A 10,217-nucleotide genomic window follows, 5' to 3' on the forward strand; every position below is an offset into this window, starting at 1 on the left:
GAGCATGCTTTTAAGCCAAGCTCGTGATTATTTCCAGCGTCACTTTTGGTTCCTTTCAACAATTCCAGGCTAGCGTGTCTCTTTATAAGGAACACCAGGTCAGAGCTCTCTCAAGTAGAGCCCACCATATGCAGCAGGGTCCCCAGCACAATTTAAGAATCCCTGCTGCCCCTCACAAGGTGCAAGTAGTGATAGAGTGGCCTCACACACCATATGTCCATCTTATCATAACTAAGCATACTTGGCCTTGTTTGTTAGCAGATTCATTTTTATCTTGTCATCATTCTGAGCATAAGAATAGGAATTGTGATAAACTGAGACAGCATAATTGAAGTCATAGCCATATCCAGATCCCATTTTCATGAGTGACAAGTTCATAGCAAGGACTATGTGTAATATCTCAGGCAGAAAACAAGTATTTTAGCAGCATCTGGTAATGTAGATCCAGACAAATTATTTTTTTGCTGCTGCTATCGCAAGAAAACTCTACTTACTAGTGGTTTACTGTTTCTATCAGGATCTGTTTTTGCTAGTCTTTTAGATTATGATCATAAATAGATGATTGCTATCATCCTTACATGTAGAAAACAGTTGATCTTTAGGTATTTTTGGGTGCATACTTCAAGGCTAGATATGTCATCACCCGTGATATATATTGGTGAACCAAGACTCTAGAGTGCCTTGTAAGAGACTTTGCAAGTATATATCTGTGGATTTTATAACAGATCTGCCAAGCTCTATTGGCTACACTACTGTTTTATTAGTGGTGTATAGGTTTTCCAAAGGCAGCCCATTTTATTTCCCTCCGGAGGATTCTAACAGCCAGAAAGATGACTGATGGATTTAAAAATATTATATTTAAGTTACATGGTTTCCCAGCATCAATTGTTTTGGATGGAAGTCCTCAGTTTGTTTTTCTTTTAATTTTGGAAGGCCTTTTTTCCTGGCTAGACATTAAGGCTAACATATCCTATGGCTATTATTCTCAATATAATGAGCAATCCAAGACGACTACTACAGTTTGAACAGTACCTTTGTTTCTATGTGTAAGACTTACCATCTAAATGGAGATAAATTTTACCTTGGGTGGAGTATTCATATAATGTACTGTATGTAGGTTATGTTCTATAGGAGCAACCCTAGTTGGACAACTTTACAATTATGGATCACCGGTTTCTCTTTGTGTTTGTTGCCCCCTTAGCTGTTTCAGAAGTTATTAGAACAATACAAAATTTAGAAATTGATCTAAAGAATACCATAAAATATCTTTGAAAAGTTTACAAACTGTCATCACCACACACCAGCTAGCTGGGTTCAACAAAAGTGTTCCTTTGCGTAGGACCTTTGGTTGTGAGTTCCTCACTTAACAGTAAAAAAATCAAATGTCTAACAAAAGTTACTTATCAGTTGGAACTACTCATTGTCTTTAAAGTTCAGTTATTTTATGTAACTGATCAGTTTTGCACTTAGGATTCATGTTATGGCGGACTGTCATCTGAAATAAGAGGTAAAGAAAATCTTTGGGTGATGTAAAGCTTGTGGTTGGGTGCAGAGTTTTGTTCACTAACAAGGTTATGGGGCTGAGTAGAAATCTCTTTACTTAAATTTTTCCTGATAATTTCCTGTTGTCTTATGGGACCCAAGATGTTCACCATGTAATCAGGTCATGGAAGCATGATCATGTGGTGAGTGTGTGAAGCATTTGGCTATGGTCATATGGTATTAGCAGCCATTTTAGTGATACTATGTAAGCTGATATGTAAGCCTGGTTGGATCATTAATTCTTATGATCTATTTTGGAAAGACCAGATTTTGTTTGACTTTGTTGTGACATTAAAATTGTATTTATTTCTACACTTTTTTCCATATATTTTATCCATATTTAGTTTAACGTTCATACTTTTCTTTCTTTGTTTAAGGTTTTATCCTTTTCGAGTTTTCTTTCAGTAGTGTAGAGTTCTAATGTTCTTCTCTGAGCTAATTATATAGGCAGGTGCCAACACTGACTGCATTAGAGTGTTATGGAGAAGTAAGCTAAAGGTAGTTCTATCATTATTTTCCCATATTTCAGGCTAGTTTTAGGACTCTTTAGAATTTTGCACCACATGCCATTCCACCATATTGTTCTCTTTCCATGGTTAAGTAAAACCAAGTGACTCAGCCACACATTTTTAAATTTCTCTTTACTTTGATGTGTTAGCTGGTTGTGATGATGATGAGAAATAGGAAGCAAATGATTAAACAGAAGGCTGGCATGGTGGCACCATGGGTAGCGCTGCTGCCTCGCAGTTAGAAGACCCAGGTTTGCTTCCTGAGTCCTCCCTGCGTTAAGTTTGCATGTTCTCCCCATGTCTGTGTGGGTTTCCTCCAGGTACTCCGGTTTCCTCCCACAGTCCAAAAACATGCAGGTTAGGTGCATTGGCGATTCTAAATTGTCCCTAGTGTGTACTTGGTGTGTGTTTGTGTGTGCCTTGTGGTGGGCTGGCGCCCTGCCTGGGGTTTGTTTCCTGTCTTGTGCCCTGTGTTAGCTGGGATTGGCTCCAGCAGACACCCATGACCCTGTAGTTAGGATATAGTGGGTTGGATAATGGATGGATGGATGATTAAACACAAGGAGGCCAATGTTATCATGAAATACAGGCAAAAAAAAAAAACCCGGGAAACCCACTTAAAACAAATGTGCAGTCTCATGATGGTTATTGGGATTAAGATTTTTCTTTGTTGTTTGTTGCTATGGCATCCATTTCCCCATGTAAATGAACAGCCATGGAGCAAAGGTAAAACTGTTGGTGTTAAGTTTATACTTAACAAAGACAAATGAGGATGTGAGTTTTGCACAAGTCAATTTTTTTTTAGTTGGCAAACTACATTTCTTCTCCTTATACATTGTATCGCCTCCAGTCCCAGCCTTGTACATCTCTTGCAAAGCATACTGGGCATTGGAGTTCTCTTTATTATGCACTCAACAACACATCTTTCCACTGTAAAAGAAACAGATATTCCTTCTCATTAGGAAAATAATAACAGCAGTAACCTTTTATCTTTCATTCTATACATATTTACAGTTATTATCCCTTCAACTCCACATTATTCACAATTTGAAATAACTATAGTCCTTTAGTTTCTTTCCATTTAACAGCATTCAGTCAGTTTCTGTGGAGGTTCTACTATTCCTTTTGGTCTGCTGTATGCTTCAGAAGGTAATTTATTGTCATTTGTTGCCACTGTTCCTGAGATGGTTTCTTGTGAGTCTCTTCTAAGTGTTCTATATTAATGTCTAAAGGTGGAATAGTAAATTGGACAAGCAGCTTATCATTGCCTTGAGTTTCTTGTTTTCTCAAGTCCATTTGGTTTCTTCTCAATAATGTTCCTTCTTCTGTCTGACCTAGATAGGAACATAAGGCCACCTGTACTGTGATCTCTGATTCTCACCTAATCTCGTGACTTCAGTTTAGGTAGTTCTTTTTCTGTCCTGTCTCGATGTTCTTTCTGTTCATTTTAACCTCAACCAGTTTGATTTTGTGTAGGTGTCAACAGGTCTTCGTGCATTTGAAGGTTTGTGTGTCAACATATTAACATTTGAGCCGGTGATAGGCCATTCTGCATTCTGCACATTGGTAAATCACCAGATTTCAGTGGAATCTTTTCTATCTAATCACTTTTACAGCACTCTCAGCTAAGCTTTAAGATTTTGAGCAATGAGGACTTGAAATCACTTGAAATCTCCATTCAGTTGCACAGATTTCAAAGTCACTGCTTGAAAACTGTCATCCGTTATCAGACACTAACTTGTATGGTATACCTTGTCTTGCAAACACAGTCTTCAGGAAAGTTATTTGAAGATGACTGCTATGATGTTGCTTCTAAGTTGTAGCAGGCTGTGCCGCTGAGATTCACACGCTGAAGAGACAATGATTTATTTATTCTTTTGGTGGAGATTCCAGGGACACAACCAGCCTTGGCCCGACCCACACACACACACAAGCAGAGACAAAAAACAACTGGTGATAAAACAATTAAAGAATGCATTAAACACTAATAAACAAAAGAAAACTACACGCTAAGTAATCCCACCCTAGTTCCCTTAAGGCACTTTACAATAAACACAAACAAACCACATCAATGAACACTCAAGACAATGTCCTTATACGGTCCAATACAGCAAAAGCAGGTGAAACGATATGGTGTGAAGATGAGAATCTAGAGAACAGTTTCCATAGAAAATTGATAAAACAGTCCTACTGGTAGTCCTGTGTGGCGAGGGGTGAGATTTACAGAAGCGCTCCTTTTTGAAGACACAAGACAATTAATCCACCACTATAGCACGACAGGCAGGCACGAGACAGTCCATTCACGATCCAGGGCACAACTGACTTTTTAGATGACACGTTGGACAGGATACACAAAACACCGATCCCCTTTTGCTCCATCAGGCCTTTTAAATTTTCCCACTTGCCTCTTTCGTCCCCAGCAGCCCCTATTACTGTACCCATCATCCTATGCAGGTAACCTCCTTGGGCTGCCGGGAAGTGAAGTTCTCCAAACAGTAGCAATGCTACAAAGTAATTAGTGAAATAATATGTTACGACAACATGGCTCTTTCCACCACAGTCAAACAAATCCACTCCCACTATAAAGCACAGTCTGTCTGATACTATATGTGATATAAATTGTTTTGCCTGCTATTTCAGTCTATATATGAGGCATATTTCCCATATTGCTGAGATCTGGTTAATATCTAGGCTCTTTACTGGCCAATACAACACCTCCTGGGCTCTGTGCATTTCTCCTCTCTTAAATGCCCCTTCTGTATCTTCTGAAGCATTTGTTTACAAAGAGAAAATTGCTGTGGACATTATCAATATTAGTGGTTTATGTTCTGTCTCTACTTCAGAAGCTTGCTGATGTATACTGTACACTGAAGGATCATGTTACATGTATATGTGCTAGCTAATACGTCTGTCTCTATTTGAGTGTAATTAACTTATGCACTTGTTAAATCTCTCAATGCATTGGAAGCCATGTCTTATCAAGCATCTGTAAAAGTACTGCTGCAAGGCTATGTCTGCATGCATGAATTGATATCTTTGTACTCCTCTCTAGATTATAGAACATTAGAACATGCTCTTCTTTAATGACTCTTTTCAGTGTCTAGAAGCACTCCTCCTGTTCATGAGACCAAAACATATTATTTTCTGTGTTCTGACAGTGATCTGAGTGGCATTGAACTTTGCCAGGTCATTCATAATCCCTAAAACATTTCTTCTTTGTTTTATGGCCCCTCAATGTTTTCAATAGCTGATGTATTTCTTAGATCAGTTTTCACCCCTTCATCAGACATGACATCTTCTACAGACATCGACATCTTCACACATCAAACTCGGTTTATTTTCATGTTCAACTTGTGTGCCAAGTTAAGCACTTGCTTTATACGTGTGTTGTGTTCTTTTTAGGTGGTCCCCCAAACAATGATGTCATCCATCATGGTTTCAACACCTGGTATATATTTACAAATTTTGTGGTAGACTGTGCTGACAGGATACCTTTTGGTAGCCTTAGAAAGTGATATCTACCTATAGGTATGTTGAAGGTACATAGGCTGTAGCTTCATCTGCCAGGGTCCTGATCGTGCATCAAGCATACTGAGCCATCTAGCGCCTACAGATATTCACATGATCTCTTCAACATTGGCAATTTAAAGTGCTCACTTTTAATGGCCTTATTCAGATCTCTTGGATCTAAACACATCCAAAGTGCTCCGTTTTTCTTTTGTACTTGACAAATGAGCTCATCCAATGTGTTGGTTCATTAATTTTCTTAATGACTTGCATCCTTTCCATGTGTGCTAATTCCTGTTTAAGTTTCTCTCTTAGTGCAAAGGGAACCTTCCTGCATGCATGTATTACAGGAGTCTCATCCACAAGGATTTTATGTACACCAGGGAAACATCCAAGCCCTTCAACATCTTCATATTCCTGCGTGAGTGATGTATGTTCATTCTTGGCTTGAGAAGCCACTCTTTTCACAAGCACTAAGGCCTAAAATAGGTTGTACATCCTCCTTCATGACCATTAACTGTGTAAAATTTCCTCTACAGCTTCCTTTCATGAGGACATTTGCTCCATTATAGTCTATCACATTTAATCATGAGGACATTCTCTCCATTATAATCTATCACTTTTCATATTAATAATAATATATACAGTAATTAATTACATTTATATAACACTTTTTTCAGTACTCAAAGTGCTTAGACAGAGGGGAACCAGTTCAGCCACCACCAATGTGTAGCACCCACCTGAATAATGTGACAGCAGCTACTATTGCGCCAGTACACTCACACAGTTACTAGGTGATAAAGGGATTAGAGAGAAACAATTAGAGACAGGGAATGATGAGAGGGCCATAACAGGCAATTTAACCAGGACTTTGAGAATAAACCCTACTCTTTTTGAAAGATGTCCAGGGATCTTTAATGACCACACATAGTCAAAACCTTGGTTTTACATCTCACCCGGAGGACAGCACCATATTTACAGCACAGTGTCCCCATCACTGCACTGGGGCATTGGGATCCACATTCAGACCATTGGGTAAGCATCCCCTGTTGATCACACCAACAACCTCTTCCAACAGCAATCCAAGCTTTTCCTAGATTGTCTCCCATCTAGGTACTGTCTGGGCCTGAACATGCTTTATTTCAGGTAGATGACCTGTTCTAAAGTGCATGAGGTATGGCTGCTGGCTATTACTTTGGCTGGTTAAATTTTGCACTTTACTGTGAGTTTCTTCTAATCATTCATGGAGGAAAGGTTTACCTCGGCTTCTGTGTCAAGTGTGGATAGAATTATTATGTCATTCAAAGTGACTGGAATGATCCATTCTGCTTTATCAGCACTGACAGCCTTTGCAGAATCCACAAATGGTTCTTTAGTTTTCTCATCCACAGCATGTACATTACTTCTTTTCAGCCTATGCTTTGCATATTTTTGAATTTTTTTTTTTTTTTGCAACAATTATTACAAGATTTTTTACAAGATGGACATCTCTTTGATAGGTGGCTGTCTCCACATTTGCTACATTTGCAGTTTAGGATTTTCTATTCACTTCTCCTCTGAGTTAAATGAACACACTTTTGTGAAGCTCTTTGGCTTGTGTATGTGTGATCTTAGCTTCCCTAGAAATATTTACAGCCTTTTCCAGTGTTAAGTCCCTTTCAGATTTTGCTTACTTTGTGTCTCTAACCAAAGAGTCTGTTAAATCTCAAAATTCACAAGACTTAACAGTGTGAGAAGCTCAGCCAGGTATTGGTCAAAACTAACACCTTGATTCTGGTGGTAAGAAAAGAATTTATATTTTTCAAACCTGATATTCTTGCTTGGCACAAAATACTCTTCAAATTTTCTCGATAGAATATTTAATGTTAAGGTTGTTTCATCAATCTGAAAGCTGTTATATATGCCCAAAGATTCTTCTCCAAATACATGCAGATTCCGCTCGAATCAAAATGTATATTGTATTGTTCCTTGATGGTTTCCAGCTATCAGCAAGATTGCCAGTAAACTTGCCAGATTGGTGTTGGAGGACTTAACTTATCCATGATGGGAACTTTTGAAACTTGCTGAATTGCAGGAACAATATGTTCTCTCACTTGTTGTATGCTGTTCAGAAATTGTGCTTGTTTTGTTAAGTCTCTTGATCACTTTTGAAATCCCAGTGACTCAACAGCACAATTTTTGTGGAGCTGAGTCATGTTCTACATAATTTAGCGATGATCAGTTTGAATTGCTTTGTGGTTGATCCACTTCCTTCTTAAGAATTACTATGACTTCCAACTGAACTACTTTTTAAAGCTTGGAGACTTATTTTTACTAGCTGGCTCAATGCAGCATTAAGAATAAACAGTGTAATAGTGTAAATGCCTATAAATGCAATTACACATATAGACAAGGAAGCACGGATAATCTAATTTAAATTATGACTTAGCAAAGGGTTATTTTTTCTGTATTATTGTGCTACCAGGTATATTTTCGTGCTGTTTCCACTAGTGTGTCTTTATTACTTTTAGTTGTTTTCTGTCCTTATTTATAGCCTGAAATTTGAGACATCAACAATAAGCAGTGCAGGTATATGTTGCATTGCTGCATCACTCTTTACCATGCTCATGCTTACATCTGGGCTGTTAGCACAATAGTTTCCTGATACATTGTCCACTAAAAATAAAAGTGGATTTCAATTTTTTTGCAATGATTCATAATTTTTGTATATGTGTCATTTTGATCCTTTTTTGCATGCTAATATCTAGCATTTACGTTTGTTTCCATCGTTATGATGGTTCTGTAGGCATGCTACTATTTCATAAATATTTTCTTGTTTGGGTTCTGCCATGTCAGCATGCTACCATTTGGTGGGCAGTCCTGTTGTTTATGGTTGTTATTGCTCCCCACCTAAAAAAGATGGCTGCACAGTTTCAAACATCAAAGCTTTTGAATAAATTTAAAGAATCTTTTTTTGTACTTCAGACATTGCATTTCTCTAGTGATTGTTTCTAGTTTTTTGTGCTCAACTTCTGCATCTAACTTCTGATTTTGTCATTCAATTTTTGGTTTGCTCACTAGATAGCTTACCTTTCTGTGTATATCCCCAACCTGATTTTTGACTGCCATTACACTCTGTATTCAAATTCTTGTCCACCTTTTCACTCTTCTTTTCCAATGTATACATATTCCAATGAAAGGTATACAGAACGATATGCTGCTGCATAGCTGTGATTCCACACTCCGATAAAGTGGGTTAAAATACTCTTTGTGGTGCAATGAGAGTAACAACACAAAAGCAGCCTTGGTATTTGGAGCAATAAAACATCACAGTTTAAACAAAATTGAAAAGTCAACACCTTTAAAGAGGAACACAAAACAACATCCATACTAAAAAGTTTTAAAATTATTGAATGTATTAAAAGCATAGGCAGAGATGAAAAAAGGGCTTGAACATTTTGAATTACTTAAAAAAAAGATCAAAAAATGGAATATGGAATTTAAAAAAGATCAGAAGAGCTGAGAAGCTTATCATTCTGCTATGTCTGCTCATGTAACATCCACAAAATGTGATCATACTCCCCAAAGTCAAATGTCCAGTATGTTACCACACCCACCACAGCATGTTGCCACAGCCCAAGACATCAAGAACTGGCAACCATCCTGAATTCTATGAAACAAAGGAATATTGGCAACATACAAAACAAAAAAAAAATGATATCTATACTAATAAAAGGCAAAGCCCTCACTGACTGACTGACTGACTGACTGACTGACTGACTCATCACTAATTCTCCAACTTTCCGTGTAGATAGAAGGCTGAAATTTGGCAGGCTTATTCCTTACAGCTTACTTACAAAAGTTAAGCAAGTTTTATTTCGAAATTCTACACATAACGCTCATAATGGTCGATAACGGTCGACAACGTCCGCCATGTTGAACTTTCTTATTTATGGCCCCATCTTCACGAAGTTTGGTAGGCGGCTTCCCTGTGCTAACCGAAACCAATGTATGTACATATTTCGATGGTATGACGCCACTGTCGGCCGCCATATTGAACTTTCCAACGTCACTAATTTTCCAACTTCCCATGTAGGTAGAAGGTTGACCCCCATCTTCACGAAATTTAGTAGGTGGCTTCCCTGCACTAACTAAAACCGATGTACGTACTTATTTCGGTGGTATGACACCACTGTCAGCCGCCATATTGAATTTTCCAAACGTCACTAATTCTCTAACTTCCCGTGTAGGTAGAAGGCTGAAATTTCGCAGGCTCATTCCCTACAGCTTACTTACAAAAGTTAAGCAGGTTTCATTTCGAAATTCTACGCATAACGGTCATAACAGTCAACAACGTCCGCCATGTTGAACTTTTTTATTTATGGCCCCATCTTCACGAAATTTGGTAGGCGGCTTCCCTGCGCTAACCGAAACCAATATACATACTTATTTCGGTGGTGTGACGCCACTGTCAGCCGCCATATTGAACTTTCCAACGTCACTAATTCTCCAACTTTCCGTGTAGGTAGAAGGCTGAAATTTGGAAGGCTCTTTCCTTACAGCTTACTTACAAAAGTTAAGCAGGTTTAATTTCGAAATTCTACACATAATGGTCAACAACGTCCGCCATGTTGAACTTTCTTGTTTATGGCTCCATCTTCATGAAATTTGGTAGGCGGC

This window comes from Polypterus senegalus, chromosome 11, assembly GCF_016835505.1.
Source record: "Polypterus senegalus isolate Bchr_013 chromosome 11, ASM1683550v1, whole genome shotgun sequence".
Lineage (NCBI taxonomy): Eukaryota > Metazoa > Chordata > Cladistia > Polypteriformes > Polypteridae > Polypterus > Polypterus senegalus.